Source organism: Rhinatrema bivittatum, chromosome 1 (genome assembly GCF_901001135.1).
Source record: "Rhinatrema bivittatum chromosome 1, aRhiBiv1.1, whole genome shotgun sequence".
NCBI lineage: Eukaryota > Metazoa > Chordata > Amphibia > Gymnophiona > Rhinatrematidae > Rhinatrema > Rhinatrema bivittatum.
Window position 1 is genome coordinate 727273412 of NC_042615.1, and position 20476 is coordinate 727293887.

A 20476-nucleotide genomic window follows, 5' to 3' on the forward strand; every position below is an offset into this window, starting at 1 on the left:
GGATGTGGCTGTGGCACTGCAGCTGGGGCCGAGTGGCTAGTAAGCAGCTGAGGAGGAGGAACTCTGCAGGCCCCAGGGCCTGGCTGCTCCCACCAGAGGTAGCTGAGCAGCAAGCGCCCAGTGCAGCACCAGATCTTATGCTGGGATACTGTCATAATTACATCAACAAAGTCCTTGCACCCAGATCCTCCTTTAGCCTTGGCTCAGAGACACTTGCATGGAGCTGGCCATGGTTCCTGTCTCTGCATCCTATGATGAGTTGTGCCTCACGATTTTGCTGAATAAGGATGTCCCAGTGCTCTTTCATACCCACGCAGGGACCCAGGACCCTGAAGTCTTCTGCTTATTTCTACACTTGCAGAAGCTCCAGATTCAGCTGAGTATGAACCAACAACACCCATCACCACTACTGCTACAGCCACCTCTGGAGCTTCTTGTTAGCTCCATCACCACTGTGGATGGACACAGAGGGGATGACATTGACATGGGGTACATGGCCTGTGACCATAAATGCAGCTACCTAGTCTACTTCCGCAGCCTCTTAGTGAGTTCTGCAGGACTTTGCACCATGCTGGAGGTTCAGCCCAAGCCATCTTCTGTCCTTTTGTCACAAGGAACCACAGGAGCAACTCACACACCAGGGGGAGAGTGTAATATGGAGGAGCATCTTGCTATGATTACGAAAGGCTGCAGTGTGAAGTTGACCACCTGCCATAACTGTTGGCTATCCATTTTTAATTAGCAGAAGTTTGATATAGTGGTATAGAGCAATACCCAGGATTCATTAGAGTGGAGGAGAGAAGGAGAAAAGCTATTCCTGATATATAACAGTATTGACCTGCTGCCAGAGAAAGTAGCAAATGATCAGAAAGCAGCTTGCTGCTCCCAGCTACATTTTCTGTAGGTGTGAAGAGAGTTGTTTTATGTTATACTCGTCATTTGTTTTATTGTATATCACTTCAAATCACCTTTTGAAAGATGGGGCGGTGGTATATAAGTGAATGCATAAATTGTAGTGGTTCAATACTATATATTTAAACAATATTTTCATAACTGATATTTGAAAGACCCTTCATTTTAGAGGTAGATGCCTCTACCTTGGGGGTAGGGGCAGTCCTCAGCCAACACACTCCAGAAAGGGTATTTCATCCATGCTTCTCCTTTTTCAAGAAGTTCTCCCCGGCTGAACACAACTACAGCACTAGAGATCGAGAGCTCTTGGCAGTCAAACTTTCTGTCAAAGAATGATTCCATTTTCTCAAGAGGGCTCAACACCATGTCACAGATCACAAAAACCTTGAACTTCTACATCAAGCTCAGCAACTTAATCCTAGACAAGCCCACTAGTCCTTGTTCTTTGCTCACTTCAATTTTGAGTTAAGGTATCACCCAGCTCTCAAGAATCTATGAGCAAATGCTCTCTCGCTCCTTCCAGACTATGTCCCAGAACCTTCTAGGCACATCATTGATCCTGCTAAGATACTCCTGACCCGTCCATCCATGGGAGATGGTAGTATATATTTAAATCCCTACCGCCCCCCCTCGGCGTCGCGTGACAAAGGGGCCAGCCCCTTTCTGCGCCCCTTCGTGCACCCCCTGCGTGCGCAACAGCTTAAAAGAACTGCTCTCAGATTCTTCCACAGAACTCAGCATCCAAACAGACTCGGACTCCATTCGCCCAGCACTCAGCATCCAAACAGACTCGGACTCCATTCGCCCAGCACTCAGCATCCAAACAGACTCGGACTCCATTCGCCCAGCACTCAGCATCCATCCAAACAGACTCGGACTCCATTCGCCCAGCACTCAGCATCCATCCAAACAAACTCGGACTCCATTCGCCCAGCACTCAGCATCCAAACAGCTTCAGGACTTGACCTCCTTCGTGACCTCCTCCGTTCCTCCTTCTTGACCTCCTCCTCCTGATTTTCGCTTTCTACAGCAACTGATCATAACTAGACCAACCATTATCACCATGAACACCTTCCACATTCCAATTCTCAAATACTCAAACTTCACCTCCAAATTGAGAACTAACCATAACACCTCTTACAATTCACTCATTCCAATTATGACTTCTCCCATCACTCAAATCATAGGATTAATGACGTTCTCAATCCTACTTCTGAATACACAATCCCTACTAAAAAAGGCCACTCTATTAGGTGATATACTTTCTGATGAGTCCCCCGACATATGTGCAATCACAGAAACCTGGCTAAAAAGCACAGATGTCTCCATAATAAATCAACTACCTACAGACTTATACAATATTTTCACTATTCCAAGACCTAAAAAGAAAGGAGGCGGACTTCTACTGATTGCAAAAAAGAAATTCAATTTAACACTTCAACCACCTCACCTCTTCACAAGATTGAGATTGGTCTTTTTAAATCAAAAGACCTACAAATTTGTCTAATCTATGCCCCCCCCCCCCCCCGGCATATTGGAGAAAAACCCTTCACCTCTGACTGAATACATTACCAAACATATTGACATCAACATACCTGCTATCATCCTAGGAGACCTAAACCTCCACTTTGACCGCTTCCCCACTTACTTCAGCATTGTGAAGCCACACTTTCTACTCTAAATGCCCTCGGATTTAAACAAATGGTCTCGGCCCCCACACACAAGGCAGGACACACCCTAGATATTTTTACGAATTCGCTCTTACGCACTGACCACCCCCAATGCACCCCCATACCTTGGTCAGACCACTACCGAGTTGACACACGCTGCACATTCAACTGAAACCCCCACACGCCACTACCTAAGAAAAGAACCATCAATTTCAGAAAAAATGCAAGACTGAAGACAATCATTGATGCTCTTACAGAGGATCTCCATAAATTAGACCTCTTTGATGCCAACTCCGCCTGTTCCTCCTGGCATCTAATTACCAGCAACATTGCAAATCGACTCTGCCCTCTACTAACGAAAGAGATCTGCCCTGAGAAGAAAGATTAAAAAACCCTGGTACACCACAGACCTCAGAATAATGAAACTTGATCTCCGCAAACTAGAAAAGAAATGGCATAGAAACCAAGATCCAACACTACTACAAAAATACAAAGCTCTACTCCATCAGTATCGTAAAACCACAGATGAAGCAAAGAAAAACTATTACACAGCAAGAATACATCAATACCAGTTCAACCCGCGTGCCCTCTTCCAATATGTCAAGTATAATTACCCCCCCCCCCCCTATAAACATCAACCCAAACAACGAGGACGAAAACAAATGTGAGAAGATAGCTACCTACTTCCACGATAAGGTGACTAATATCATGGCTCGCTTTACTACTCCCTCTCCATCAGTACCCCTATTGTCCACTAACACTATGATCACCTCAGCCACTCTCTCAAATTTCGAAACAGCAGCATCAGAAATTGAAGGGATCCTCAAAAAAATTAAACCAGCCATGCCCCCGATTGACATGCCAACAAAAACACTACTCTCCATACCTACAAGGATTGCCTCTCCCATTACTAACATTATCAACAAATGCATATCGTCTGGTGTATTTCCAACGCAACTCAAGCACGCTATTATAAAGCCTACACTCAAAAAATCTGACCTGGATCCCTCTGAATCTGCCAACTATCATCCAGTTTCGAACCTCCCATTCTTATCTAAAATCATGGAGAAAGTCATCAACAAGCAACTCACAAACTTCCTAGACGAAAATCTATTACTCTTCCCATCTCAATATGGCTTCCGTAAGAACCACAGTACAGAAACCCTTCTAGTAACACTCTCTGATTCTACACTAAAAACCCTCGACTCCGGTCATTCTTACTTACTGGCTCTTCTTGATTTTTCTTCGGCATTCGACACTGTCAACCACAATACCCTCCTGTCCCACCTCTCACAAATTGGCATTACAGGCACTGCCCTATGCTGGCTCCAATCTTTTCTGATGGACAGGACATACAGTGTTAAAACAGGCTGCCATGTTTCGAAACCCAGAAAACTAGCTCAAGGTGTTCCACAAGGATCCTCTCTTTCTTCTACACTTTTCAACATATACCTATCTCCTCTCTGTCAACTTTTGGTGAAACTGGATCTCCCACACTTCATTTACGTAGATGATGTACAGATCCTCATCCCCTTCAACGACTCACTACCTAATGCTCTAAAAATCTGGGATACAGCTCTGGTGGAAATAAAAAATCTACTTACTGAAAACTTCCTAGCAATAAACACAACCAAGACAGAGCTCCTCATCATCACATCACACAATAACTTCTCCACTAACCCTACCCTACATGCACCATCAGACCCCCTCAATTTACAGCAAGTCCACAGCCTTGGCGTTATCATCGACAACCAATTCTCATTAAAGAAATTCATCACGGCTACAATCAAAAACGGATTCAAGCTATGCACTCTAAAAAGAATCAAACCGCTTCTACATCCATATGACTTCCGAACAGTATTACAAGCAACAATATTGTCAAAACTGGATTACTGCAATGCCATACTACTAGGTCTCCCTAAAAACACCATACAACCATTACAGATGCTTCAAAATGCTGCTGCTCGCTTACTCACTAATACCCACCGCCATGATCACATTACTCCAGTTCTCATGTACCTTCACTGGCTTCCTGTAGCATCTAGGATTCTATTCAAAGTTCTCACCCTCATTCATAAAGTCGATTTATAACCAAGATATGCAATGGTTCTCCGATCAATTCATCTTCCGCACTTCAATGAGACCAATAAGAAAAATACACCAAGCCAAACTCGCGGCTTCTTCACTTAAACACATTAAACACGTTGCTACAAGAGACCGCTCATTCACTATTGCGGGAACCAACATCTGGAACAAAATGCCCACAGACCTGCGTCTAGAACCCTGCCATAAGAAATTCAAGCAGAACCTCAAAACTTGGCTGTTCGAACAAGCCTACTCTCAATGATCTTTTCCATTTTTCTGAAATGCCAATTACTTGTTCTTGTATCTCTGATCGATTGATTATGATTATCTTGTATCTCTGATTGATTTTGATTATCATTAATTTAATTATTAGTTCTTAATTTTGTTCTTAAATTGTTATTAATTGATTTATTATGTACACCTGATTTTATCATATTGACTGTAAAGCTTGTTGCTGATTTACTGTTTATTGTGAACCGAGGTGATGTTATTAACGTGCCGTGGTATATAAAAAATTACTAAATAAATAAATATATTCCAGATTGCATGATAAAGTGTTGAAATGGGCCCATGACTCCCATGTCGCAGGACACCCAGGGCAGGCACGAACCCTTCAATTGCTTCATCAGCACTATTGGTGGCTCCATATGAAGCAAGACTTCAAGGCCTATGTTGACTCATGTCCCACTTGTGCACAACAAAAAAATGCTGCATGGCCAACCCTGGGGGCTATTAGAACCGTTGCCAGCCACCAGGAAACCCTGGACCCACTTTATCATGGACCTCCCTATCTCTAATGGTGCCACCATGATTTGTATGGTGATTGATTGAATCTCTAAGATGGCACACTTCATCCCATTGCCAGGCCTTCTGTCAGCTCCAGAGTTAGTGTGTATCTTCACTCTCCACATCTTTTGCCTAAATGGTCTACCAAAGCATATGCTATCGGATGGAGGAGGTCAATTCATCACAATGCTCTCTCTGCAAATCATTTGGTATAATACTCTACTACACCATGGCCTGCCACCTGCAAGGCAATGAGTTAAGCGGAACATACCAATCATACCCTTAAAACCTTCCTCTGCTCCTACGTCAATGAGCACCAGGAAAACTGAGCTACCCTCTTACCATGGGCCAAATTCTCCAATAATAATCACGTTAGTGCAGCCACCGGCTCCTCACCTTTCCACTTGGCACCATGCATTTTTGGGACTATTCCTGTGCTTCAGCAGCTCAGGCTGCCACCCATGTTAAAGATCCATAACGTGTTTCACGTTTCCTTGCTTAAGCCATTGATGCTTTCATATCCCTCCGGAGTCTCGCTTGAACCTCAGGTAGTCAATGCTGATGGAGACATAATTTACAAAGTCTAAGAAGTCCTGGACTCCTGCCAGAGGGGAAAAAAGGTCAAGTATTTCATCTCCTGGAAAAACTATGGCCCAGAAGAAAATTCATGGGAGCCATCCTCCAACATATTGACCACCAACCTCTTGAAGGACTTTCATCAACAGTACCCAAAAAAACCCAGGGCCTCAAGGAGGGGACTTAAGGGGGGAAGTTATTGTTGAGTTTGGCGATCTGCAGGTTACTCCTGTAAACTGCCACACTCATGTCCTCTGGCCAGGACCGTCTCACAGCCCTTTGGCATAGCAGGATGCCACCAGCCTCAACCAAATGTGCTCCTCCTTAGATGAGCGAGCGCATGACATCATCTCATTTAAAGGGCCCACAATGGGAAAGGTCCCGCAGTACCTCTTGATCAACTCACAGTCTCTGCCCTACAAAGGGCCCTCTCTGTCCTTCCCTCATTGCCTCAGCAATAAGTCCAGCTACTCCATAGTAGTGCATGTTGCTTCTCAGCATTCCAGTCTCCATTCCAGCTTGTCTTCAGTCTTCATTGCCAACTAGTTCCAGTCTTTGCCTGCACACCCTGGCCTATCCATACCTCTCTGGATGGATACCTGGTTCCAACCCCTTCCTGGACTTCAGATACACCTGACCGCCACCTGCCTCTGACCACTTTGTGGATCTTAGATATGCCTGTCTGCCACCTAGGGGTGTGCATTCGTTTTCACCGTATTTGTAATCCGCAACTTATTTTTAGCGATCCGCAAAATACGTTGGGAGGCGAAACGCATCACGACTCCCAACATATTCAACAGATTTCTGTTGAATACGGTGAACCTAAATAAACATTTAAACCCCCACCCTCCTGACCCCCCCAAGACTTAACAAACTCCCTGGTGGTCCAGCGGGGAGTCAGGAAGCCATCCCTGCACTCGTTTGCGATTTCCTCACGGCGCCGATAGCCTGTGTCACAGGGGCTGCCGATGCCATTGGTCAGCCCCTGTCACATGGTCACCGGCGCCATCTTGTGCTCCTACCACGTGACAGGTAGGTCATGTGGCAGGAGGTCGCTCCCCCCAAGCTGGCCAAAAGTTCCGGTTGGGTCCAACGGGGGTCCCGGAGCGACCTCCTGCCACATGACCTACCTGCCACGTGGTAGGAGCACAAGATGGCGCCGGTGACCATGTGATAGGGGCTGACCAATGGCATCGGCAGCCCCTGTGACACAGGCTATCGGCGCCGTGAGAAAATCGCAAACGAGTGCAGGGATGGCTTCCTTACTCCCCGCTGGACCACCTGGGAGTTTTGGTAAGTCTTGGGGGGGGATTAAGGAGGGTGGGGGGTTTAAATTTGTATTTAGGGAACCGGGAAACGTATGGACAGATCCACAACTTATGGATTTCTCCATACTTCCATATTCAACGGAATCGACCCTCAACGACAACGTATCACAAACGCAACGAAAACATTTTGTCTGCACATCCCTACTGCCACCTGCCTGTGACCCTGGCTAACAACGGACCTTCTCTTCTGCTATCAGCAGAGACCCCACCTAAGTCCTGCCGGCCCTGGCACCCAAATGCTCAACCTGAGGGGAACGTGGGCTGGTATAGTGAAAGTCCTGAATGGTCTCTGCTTCACCTGGGTCTGCCTGCTGTCGGTGAGAACCTGCAGGACTCCTCCCTGCCGGTAGCGTCAATCTTGCCTCAACCCAAGAGTCCACAGACACAACAGAAGGGTAAACAGTGGTTTAAGGGATCTGTACTGGGATTGGTGCTTTTTAATATATTTATAAAGAATCTGGAAAGGGGAAAAAACAAGTGGTGATCATATTTGCAGACAAAATTATTCTGAGTAAGCAGACTGAAAAATTGCAGGAGGATATTGTGAGACTGGAAGACTGGGCATTTAAATGGCAGATGAAATTTAATGTAATGCACATGGAGAAAAGTAATCTATACTATAGTTATACAATGTTATGTTCTATATTAGAAGTTACTGCCCAGAAAAAGAACCTGTGTGACATAATGGACAATACTTTGAAATCCTTGGTTCAGTGTGTGATGGCAGTCAAAAAAGGAAACAATGTTAAGAATTATTAGGAAAGAAATGGAGAATAAATGACTAATGTCATAATGCCTCTTTAATGTTCCATGGTGAGGCTGCACTTGGAGTACTGTGTGCAGTTCTGGTCACCGCATCTAAAAAATATATATATAATTGCATTGGAAAAGGGTAACAAATTGATAAAGGGGACAAAACAGCTCCCCTATGAGGAGAGGCTAAAGAGGTTGGGGTTTGTTCAGTGTGGAAATGAGACAGCTGGGGGTGGGGGGGGAATATGATAAAGGTCTTAAAATCATGAGTGGGATAGAATAGGTAAATGTAAATTGGCTATTTACTTAAAAAGAAAAATACAAAAACTAGAGGATCCTCCATGAAGTTAGTAAGTAGCACATTAAAAACAAGTTGGAGAAAAAAACCTTTTTCACATAATGCAGAATTAAGCTCTGGAATTCATTGCAAGAGGATGTGGTAAAGGCAGTGAGCATAGCTGGGTTTAAAAAAGGTTTGGACAGGTTTCTGAAGGAGAAGCCAATAAACATTAAGAAAAAGCTACTAATCACTGCATGAATACAGTATAGGATCTATTTACTATTTGAGATCTTGCCAGGTACTTGTGACCTTTATTAGCCACTGTTGGAAACAGGGTAATTGGCTTGATGGATCCTTGGTCTGACCTAGTATGGCAAATTCTTATGTTCTTATGGATAAACCCCTTTGAATATGGGCTTCAAATTTGGAGAAATCTTTTAGTACATCTGGTCCATGGTGTGACTATTGTACTGTTGGTCAGTGACTCTAAAAAGTCCCAATGAACACCCACAGTCCTCTAAGAACAAGGTACAAATAAATTTGAACACCAGATTTTTTACTAAATGACTCCACTAGCAATTAAATAACTTGTTCAGATGCTGTACAGAAGGTGCAGTGCAAGTTTTTCAGAGATCATTTGCAATCTGTAGATGCATATTGGATTCTCAATGGATTCCCAGCATCCCTTACAAGTGAGAAATTCAAGGAGACCTTAACTCTCATTATCTAGTGTAAAGTGTTTGGCACTGACCACTCACCCATCAAACCCATACAACTTTTGTCATCAGAGTAGTTCAGTGTGTCTGTAAAGCACTTCAGATAGAAAAGCTATGTAACGTAGCCCTCCAGCAAAATTCACTATAGTGGAATACAAAATTCTGAATTATTTGAGCTGACATTATCAAAATATAGAATGTGCATGGGCTGATGGTCATCCCATGAAAGCATCAGCATTAATTTTGCATTCCATCCTAATGATTTCTATCACTAACGACCTACATTTTTTTATATGAACTGTATTAGAGCACAATACTCCACACACAAGAACAGCATTAACTTTTTTTCCTTTTCTTCCCATACATTCAAACCCACTCAAAGACCTACTTTGATTACACATATCCATTGTTGACTCTTTTTGTATTTCAACTGCTTAAGTGAAAATTGTATGGAAAGTGTGGCAACTCTTCGGTGATTAGATGTTTTTTTAAATTCAGATTTGTCTTGGTGAAATGAAGAAATGGTAAAAAAAAAAAAAAATAGGATGAAATTCAATACGGACAAATGTGAGGCACTACACCAAGGTCCAGATGTACTTAAAGGGTTTTTCCAGTTTGTCAGTGGTAAAAATGTTTAGTATATAGGCCCTATAGAGAAAAAAAAAAGCAGATGAAGAAATGGATTTGGGGGGTTATGATTGACCAAAAACTGAATACAAATCAACATTGTAATTATTTTTTTTAATATTTTTTTTTTAAAAAAACTTGCGGCATAATAGGATGTGGTAGCATTATATGCAAGACAAGATAAGTAATTATCTTACTTTGATCTACATCGGAGCAGCCAACTGCTTTCATTGTATGCAAATATACCTCATGCATATTCATTGTGGATATCCTGAAAACCAGATCTGTTTGTGATACTCCAGGGCCAGCATTGTCTACTCCTGTTCTACATTGATAAGACCTTTGTTGGAATGATGTCTCCAGTTTTGGGCCCCATAATGCAAGTAAGTAGAAAAAGGCTATTTGCCATCTCTGGTCCTACCCTTTGGAATCAGTTGCCCAAGTTCTTGTGTCTAGAACAATGTTTTAAAAGTTTCAAAAAGACTCTTAAGACACTTTTTTTTTTTAGGGTATGGTAATGTGGTCAGTCAGATGCTGGGCTTGATGGACCCTTGGTCTGACCCAGTATGGCAATTTCTTATGTTCTTAGGCAACAGACCAGAGGAATAAGGAGGCAGACTCTGGCTGTCTCCTTAGGTGCACATTTAATTACAATGAGAAAACTAAACATAAAAATACAGCTCACCCTGCAGTTCTGGTAGCTCTCAGACATTACACACAGCAGGTCTTCACATAAACTGAGACCCTACATGCTCCCCAGGCCCTCTCTGGGCCCTGGCTGCTTATAGAATGCTGGAGGGAGCCTCCCCTTCACCCAGAATCCCTTGTGTGGCTGATCCTTAAGGGGGACAGCTGGCTAGCTGTGGCCAGTCCCTTAAGGTGGTTTGAGGGATTTTCTTGTATACTTCTTCACATACTCCCCACCCTCCGGGTCAGCCTTGCTAAGGTGAGTGTCTGCTTGCACCCAGGTTACCATCCTGGATCAGGAACCTGCTTCCCTCACCCTGAACAGGGGAAAGACTGGCTTGTCATTGCATATGTCAATTCTGTAAGTATTCTCTTTGTATACCCCAAATTTCCTAATACTTGCAGCTAATTGAAGTGCTTTCCTTGCTGCTCCATTTGGGGCTTTGCCCTCCTAGGCTGCCTATGGTATAAATTTCCATCTTTGCATGGAGAAGTCTGCTGATAATACAGTCCATTCAAAGTAATTGTGAGGTGACCCCAGAGTGTGGGTAATCTTGTCCAAATGCCACAGGATATGGGATGTGAGGCAGTATTCCCATCTGAAGGCTGGCCTGACCAGCTGGAGTTGTCAATACCACATGGCCTGTCAGGTATTGTTTCTGGTTCCCTTGTAAACAGGTGAGAGTTTCTGTTTTCTTATCGTTGATTGACATTTTCTCAGCTCGGTCTCTGCGGAGCAGAATCTTACACTTCCTGAGTCCAGCAGGGCTTGTGTGAGGAACGCCTCTACTTCTATGGGGATCACAAACTCAGCCAGTTTAGGTTGCAAGGCTTTCCCTGGTTACAAATGGGAGCCTCTGTTAATCTATGCTCCTCATCTTCCCACCAGGGACAGTCTTGTACCATGTGCACTTTCTCCCCATAGTCGGGCCGATACAGTAAAAACACGGGAGAGCAGCGTTGGAGCGCACTGTTCTGTATCGGCCCGAGTGTGAGTACCCTTGTGGCTTTAACTTTGAACCCTGGTCCGTCCTCAGGACAGATTACTTCATTCCTGTGAACTCAAGCCCCTGGTGTGGGCCAAGCCACTAGATTGACATCCAATGACCTATTCTCTTTGAAAAAAACAGTCCATGGTGATATGGCCTCGTCCACATTGAAAACACTTCTGGGGGTCCAAACTTGTTGCTCGTCTCCTCTGCATGGCTCTTTGAATCTAACAGCGGTCATGTTTCTTGCATAACAGAATGCTCTGCTACTAACTGGGCTTGGTAAAAGACATTGGCCATCTCCATAGCAGATTCCAAGGTAACCTTACAGTGTTGGCATGGCTGGGTGAAGGCCTTCTATGAACCTCTGAATTGGCTACTTCGAGGTCAAATTTCCCATCCAGCTATAGCCATTTCTGCTCCATGCCCTTGAGTGTTTATCACTGAGTTGGATGGTCTTTTTTCCCCCTGAGCCAGTACTGAAATATCCAGTGTATAGTAAAGGGTACAACTATGCTTATACCAAAGTTATCTGGACTAAATCTAATATACAAGAAATAGTGGACACCTTAAATTATAAATGGAGCACTCATATAGCACAGCTCAACTGCCATGAAAAAAACACCATTATAAACATTGCTCCATATTGATATTTAATGTCCTCCAAATTCTTCAAGACACTTTTATCTTTCAATTCAGCTTCAGTATTTTAAATTGTTTATCCCACAGTAATGGTGCCAAGTAGAGAAGTCAAAGTAATACAAAATTATCCTTAGCATCAAATTCTGTTCTGATGAAGCCTTTACTCCAAGTTTTATCAAAAAAAACCTTTACACTGGTTCCTGACATAAGCCACATTTTGGTGTCATCAAAAATGCCTGCTTTGGGGGATAAATTCCCAAAGGTCCCTCAGAACATGTATAGTCTTTGTGTCCAATTTTTCTTTGAATGTGCTCCATCCCTAAGAATAAAATGCCTTTATTAACACTTGATCACATTTCAAAAGACTAAAATTGCATTACTTATCCAAACCGGTCTCGAAACAGTTCATGGAATACAGCCAATCCAAAAAGGGAAATGCCCATGACCTATCAAACCATATAAAGATTAGCTTTTGTGGAAAATAGATATCGATAGATAATATCTGCAAAATGATATTCTAAACACACAAATCCCATTCTAATTCTTTATTTAAGCAAATCAAGGGAAGTGGGATGGGTGCCCCCCCCCCCCCCAGTTTTTTTTTTTTTTGGCCCCTGTCATCTTTTCAATCCCAATTGATATTATGGAAGTAAAATATAGATGATGCGTTCATCATCTTGTCAGCTACTAAACAACAATTTTTTCACTTCCATATAAACTCCTCCTTTATGATTTCTTCTTCAAGTTTCAGAAGATTCTGCAACATTTTAAAATCCAAATCCATTTCTGGTGTTTCCAGAAAAATTGACTTCACTCTTTTAAGTTGTCATCCAATTCAGTTCAGAGTTCGCCATTAAACCAATTTTTTTGGTTACATCAAATTTGTTCCTGAGTGGCTGAATATATACTTAGGGCCAGATTTTAGTAGCTATGCGCGGGTGTAGTTTTGTGCGCACAACCAGGCGCACACAAATCTACACCCGATTTTATAACATGCGGGTGCAGCCGCGCGCAAGTTATAAAATCCGGGGTCAGCGCGTGCAAGGGGCACACTTGTACACCTCGCGCGCGCTGAGCCCTAGGGGAGCCCCGATGGCTTTCCCCATTCCCTCCGAGGAGGAATTTTTCCTTCCGCCCCGCCCCCCCACCTTCCCCCTCCCTTCCCCTACCTAACCTGCCCCCCAGCCCTACCTAAATCACCCCCTACCTTTATTTTATAATTTGCGCCTGCCTCCGGACAGGCGTAGGTTGTGCGTGCGATCCCCCGGCAAGGCCGCTGTGCCAGAGGCCTCGGTCCTGCCCCACCCACTCCCTTCCACTTTTTTCAAGCCCCGGGACATACACGCATCCCGGGGCTTGCGCATGTCGCCGGGCCTATGCAAAATACGCTTGGCGCATGCAGGAGCGTGTTTTCGGGGTTACGCACGTAACCCTTTTAAAATCCGCCCCTTAGAACTGAAGAAATGAGTAAGTGATTTTATGCCCAAGACTATCCAAGCCTATAAAAGAGCTTTACATGCCGACCGCAAAGTCCTACTCACAAGGAAGTCATCAGTTACATCTCAGCAGAACCAAAAAATTGCTCATGTACTTTCTTCTCTTCCTTTAGCTGCTCATATCAGGAAAATTTTGCATAAGCATTGCCCAGTGTTAACTATACATGAGACTTTTATATCCACACCAGTTACTACTTTTTCTTGTGGCCATAATGTTCGACATATAGTGCAGTTAACTGATACAAAACCTCAATCTTTCACCGAACAGAGACATTGGAAATATAAAAATTGTACAGAGTGTCGCTGCACTTTGGATTTATAATAATTTGTCCATCCCAAAACTGGAAAGCAGGCATTTTTGTTGACACTAAAACGTGACGTACATTAGGAACCAGTGTAAAGGTTTTTGGAAGAAGTTGGAGTAAAGGCTTCTTCATGTGGAAAATTTCATAATACAATAGAAGAGCATTTGAAGCTAAGTATTTTTATGTTATCTTTGACTTCTATATTTCAAATCAGTTTATATAGTCATCTTTGTGGAATAAGCAATTCAAATTGCAAAATATTTTAAATTGCAAAAACAATGTCAAACTTTTAAAACATTGGAGGACATTTAGCATCAACATAGAGCAATGATTATAATTGGCAGTTTTTTCACATGACCATTGCCTCCCCCCCCCCCCTTTTTTTTTAATAAATTCTTCCTTTTCCGAGCCCTCCCCCAACTGGAATCAATATTAATGCCAGCCCCAGCCACCTGTCTAAATGTCTTCCCAGCTTCCTCTAAACCAGGTGCAGCACAAACCACAGCTATGCTGACACCAACATTGCCTCAACCTCTAACCCCAAAGTCACCCTTCCTCCTGCCCCTCACTACAGATCCCAAATGCTTATTATTAACAGAAGTACCCAACACTGCCATGGTGCTTACAAACTGTCTCTCATGCCCAACAACATTACTCCTCCAATTGATCCCGACGACCCTGCTAGTTTCGACACTGCTGCACCAGACCCGATACCCCACCTCCAAGAAACATCTGGCACCTCAAAGGAACTCACAAACTCCTCCTGCTTTCTGGCAGCAAAACTACCTCAGCATTCACAACCCACAGCAAAGGATCTACAACACTGCCTCTCCATTCACCATCTGCACTCTGCACCTAATCAGCCCCTCCCCGAAGGTTGGACATCTCTAATTCACCTGAGAAAAGCTCACCCACTACACAGGATAACCTGAAGCACCTACTTTTTTCTCTGTGGCCCCAGAAACAACTGCAGACCTCCAAACAACAAATGCAGAAAAAAGAAGGCACAATGAAGCCCCAGGGGAAAACATGAGGAAAGAAAGTTGGACTTGCTAATTTAAACAAAACCCTCTACTACCCTTTGCCTCTACTACCCAACCAATCACCATCTAGGGACTTCACGCCCAAACTAAACTCCCGAGAACCTCCGGGACACAATGGATGGGAAGCCACCGGCCCCAGGGTTAGGGAGAACGAGGGGGGGAAACCTATACCAACCCCATACCAGCACTCCTCACGGAATGCCTACCCTGGTACCATGTTAATGATCCCAGAAAACAACAGGGAAGCCGGTCTAGTGAAGCCAGTGAGTGTCAGTGAACAAAATGAAGGATAGACCAGGTCTGCTTAGGTATAGGGATTCTTTATTTGCCTTAAAACAGCATAAAATAGCATGTGCCCTACTCAGGCCGAGTTGCATCCAATCCAAATGGGCTGCATCAGGGACTAAGCTGATATGTATCAGAATAAGTGGTAGTATAACTAAACCAATGTTTGTTGCAATTGGTGGTACTCCACAGTTTATGTCACTCGTATGAGTAATGGCATTTAATTCACAATCAGCAGTGCATTGCCGCATGAGAGACGTACGAAGATACAATTTTTGATCGGTTTTCATTGGAACTGGTTTAGCTGCACCTTTTCACCATTGATTGTGAATACGAGTGGCATAAAGTGTGGAGTTCCACCGATTGCAACAAACATTATGGAACGAAGGGGAAAACCTCTACCAACCCCATACCAGCAACCCTCGCGGAATGCCTACACTGCCACCATGTTAATGATACCAAGCATTAGTTTAGTTATGCTACCACTTATTCTGATACACATCAGCTGAGCCCCTGATGCAGCCCATTTGGATTGGGCAAAACTCAGCCTGAGTCGGGCACATGCTGTTTTAAGGCGAATAAAGAATCCCTATACCTAAGGAGACCTGGTCTATCCTTCATTTTGTTCACTCACTATGTTAATGATGGCAGGGATAAACTCTGCTCCCCTGCCTTGAACTTACTTCCATCTAGTCTAAGTATTAGTTCCCTGTGTGGTTTAGGAAAATTCTTTTTCTTTTTGCAGTGTTTATGGACTGCAAAGGCTAAAGAACTATTTTCTCTAGTGTGTAGCTGGATAAGAAGTACTGTAACAGCCTGGGCTAGTGAGCCCTCTGTTCTCACCTGCATGCAACCTGCTCATATGGGCAAAAATTAGATTCTTTGCCGAATCAAAGAGCAAATATATAGTGGGAGGGGTGGGAAGAAAAACTAACAAGTGTCTGACCATAATGAGTAAGATAGAATATCACTATCGATATGAGGGGAAGGAAAGAAAATTGAGATGGCACTGAAAAGTTGCAGTGTGAGACAGAACTCTTGAGAAGCACAATAAGGAACTAAATATTAGAATCAAAGAACAAACAACATTTGATTTTCTAATTTACAACATAGTGTCGCTGATGTCAAATACACAAATTTGTATGCCACCTAAACTTGCAAAATGCACTCTCCAGACCCACATTAAGGCCTTTTTCTATCAACATCTCTTTGTTTTTGGAAAATCAGGAGTGTTTAGAGCTAGTTTTGGTTCACTGTCTCTCTGAAAAAAATAATTTGTTATTTAAAACAAACTAGCCCTCAAAAGATTTGGATTACTGAATCTTGTTGAAATCGTTTGGCAGGTACAAAAAGGTATGTGTGCTTCAGTGGTAATGTCTGACATGTACATTTGGAAAATATTCTTTCCCAAGTGTAAGATTGTGCCTATTTCATTTGATGCTCAATTTTTCCCATGGAGCTAACATGGAATATAATCCTCCCAGGACCTCCGTAGCAGCTTGTGCATGCACTACAGGATCTTTTAGTTCCCCAAAACAACTAATGATCTCAGACATGTAATAATAAATTATAATGATTTTTGACAGCTGTATCATACATTTCTTCTATTCAAGGTGAAAACAAAACATTTGCACAATTACATTAGGCCTTAACTGACCCTAAGTATGTTCTCAGGCTCATAGGTTTTCTGGTTATTATTGCCTTTGAATTTATGAATGACAAATATTCTCAATATTAGTCACATGCATATACACACACACCAGTTTAAATCTGATCACTCTATGAGCATGCTACTGTTCCCAGACAGTACCCTATTCTGCATTTATTTAAAATGTATTTAAAAGCTTTTATATACCGGTCTTTGTAGGTACATCATATTGGTTTACATGAAACATAGCATATTACATCGAACGTTACAGTGTGAACAGGGGTAATAAGACAAGGTGAGACAGGATAAAGGATGGAAATTAGAATTGGGACTGAGAGGGGAGGAATTAACTAGGGAAAATTAAAGGGATTAACAGTCAACTAGATAATGAAATGGAAAAGCACAGTAACAGTATAACTTAAGTTGGCGTGAAAGCTGGCTGATAGAAAATGCATGCATTTTATATTCTAACTGTCCAATCACATTCGCATTTTCCCTGCCTTCTTTGTCACTTAAATACACACCATACCATTCCCCTGCCTTTTGTCACACATGGCATTCTCACCCTCTTTTCTATGCTAATCATATGTTTCATCCTTTAAGAGTACACATATTTACAGAATATTTCCAACCCTGGGCCACTCATCCTCTTCTTTACATCTTGTTCTTCTAGTCCTCAGAAGTAGATTTAAATCCAGCTCCAGAAGACCAGATGTTCTTGAAAGCATGCAGGGAGGGATGCAGTACCTGTCTTCCCCTACAGGATGTTAAAGTAGCAGTATAAGGATGTAAGTGGCACAAAGTGAAGCTGGCAAATTGCAGAACTTGAGTGTCACAAAGAGACCTGCTTTTGAGGATAATCAAAGATCTGTAAGCAAGCCATGAACTTTAGTTGCTGTGAGGATAATTTTCAAAGTCATTAACCCAGGTAAATTGATGCCCTCAAATGCAGATACAAATGTGCATGGGTTCCATAGTGTCTGCATTTTTAGTATCATTAAAAAGTGGTGTTCCTGTGGGTGTGCATGCACTCGATTCACAAATGTATGTGCATTATTTGTCCTTCCTCTCCACTGCCCATACAAATAGGTGCAAAGTACGTGGACATTTTTAATGCAAACACATTGCACTTGTGCTCGTTTTTTAAGACAAACAACATGGCTATGTTCTCGCTTAGCATTTCAGTGAAGTACAAGCATTAAACACCACCTGCATAGTTTGGAACTATAGGGGGCCCACTGTATGTAGAGGCATCTGATAAATGCTCTGTGGATTTCCTCTGTGTGACTAAGACTAGAGATTGTTATCCCTGCTACAAAGTAAGGTAAAACACAGCTGTGGAAGCCAATCCCAAAGAATGCACAATTGACTCAATTTAGCTTATTAAGAGAAGGAAAAGAAAGAATCATGGACTAATATACAAAGTATATCCTTTCATTTAAATATGTTGGATTGTTCTTTTAAGAAGGGTTAAGGTGGGCCTGCCTAGGGACTCAGCAGCAGCACCATGCAGAAGACTCTGGTTTGATTGCCAAGCCTGGTTTCTGCCCAGTAGGCAGAGTTTGCAGCCCCTTCAGGAAGGGAATATTAGCCATTGCTTAATGATGACACCTGCCAGTACTTAGGGTGCATGTGTACCAATTTTAGGAGGTTGGTGCAGTCTGTGGACCCTGACAAAAGATTGTCAATACAATGATTGGGCTAGATAGAGGGTTCTAAAATGTGGTGGGGGCGGGACCGTGGGGTGCCCCAACCCAACCGGCCCTGAGTTATGTGGATCCAGGAAGTAACCAACCCATGCCCAAGGCTAAAGTATGTATCACAAAGTAAGGTTAACCTGGTATATCATTCATATAATCGTATTCAAGCTGTCTGACTTCAAAAAAATATACAAATTTTGTAGGACCCTTACTCAGAGTCAATGGAATAGATCCTTTGTACTACTCACTTTTAGTGTCATGGTTCCTGGCTGTGAACGCCCGTGGCCAAGCCCTCCTACCTCGGCTCATGGCGTCCGGGTCGCCGCAGCGGCAGGGAGGCACTCCGTGACCGGCCTCATGCTGTCCCCACTCATCCCTCTTGCGGGAGCGGGGGAGACACCCTTCAGGCTTCCTTTCGTGGTGTTGGACTGCACTGCTGCACTCTGGGAGCATCTTCAGGCCGCCCTGACCTTAGGCATGAGGCCGCGCCTCCTACACTCATTTAAAGGGGCCTCGTCCCCTATATTGGATTCAGCTGCATCAATTGGGCTCAGGCTCAGGGAGGTATTTAAGGAGACTTCCTCTGCACACTCTTTGACTTGGCAACAAGTCTGCTCGCTTCGGTGAGTCTCCTGGTGCCTTGGGATCCTGGTTCCTGCTCCTACTTGAACGACCCTTCGGTGTGTGACTTTGGACTGGCAAGCAGTGATTCTTTGGTGTGTGACTTTGGACTGGCAAGCAGCGACTCTCTGGTACTGGACCTTGGACTTCTTCGATGGATCGTCCATCTTCAAGGACCCACCTAAGTCTCATCAGCCCGGGTCCCTACGGGCTCCTCCCGGTGGGGGCCGCGGGCTTCCAGCAGCGAAGATCCGGCCAGCTCCTACTTTGACTCCGCCTCGCCACCCGACAGGGGGAAGCCAAGGAGCAGTCTCCTCAGGTCATACCAACTCCCCATCGGTCCAAGGGTTCACATCTCGCCTGGTCATAACATTTAGTTTAAATGTATGGTATGTTTATTTTTTAATTTATGTGCATCACATTGAGATACTTATGTAAATATTGTGATTCATCAAGCCTAATAATAATAAATGCAGCCAATAAAATAGGGCAGGAGGTGGAGTACTAGAGGTAATCATACATGTACAAAATGGTACCTGCCGAGAAGCATAGGAGGCTCATGGTGCTGCCACCCAAGTCCACTTGAGTGCCACCGCTGTGATGAAGAAAAAAGGAAAAGGGACAAAGGGCAAGCCTGACCCCTGCTGCCACTGAAATGTGGAGGTAGGAGAAGGGTCTGGAAAGGAAAACAGTGGCTTTCCTGCTGGGCCTTGGTTGAAGGGAGGATTTGCTGCTGCTGCTGCTGACCACTGTTGCGGGTGGAAATGGTTTGAGAATGCTGGTGCAAATGCTATGATCTGATGTGAAGATATACCCTGAGGCAGCTCGTTTTGGAGAGCAAAACATGGCCATGGCTACATTACAGATAAGCACTATCTCCCTAATCAAATAAGTGATTGTTTGCACATCATAGTGGGTTCTGGTCAAGTCCATAAAGAATCATCATTAACTTTTTAAATAAAAGGACATTTTTAAGACATTATTATGAATGTTTAATTAAAGGAAGAGAAATAATGAGACTCTGGTAAAAAGGATGGCAGTAAAATTAAGTAAACTGTAGCCCTGAGAAGAAAAAGAAGAGTGAAATCTTCTATGTGAGTGCTGGTGCTGACTAAGGTTTTTCCCTTTCCTCTGAGATAGTACGATCTGTAATAGTGATTTTGAGTTGGCTTGATCCTAAAGCAATTTTTTTATCAGATAAATCTTGCTAAAAGATAAAAAAAATACAAAAATACAAAATAATTAAAATATAGTATATAAAATCAAACACCAGTGCACTTTTTGGATTTTAGTTGAAATTGATATGTATGTAACGGGGCACACTTTT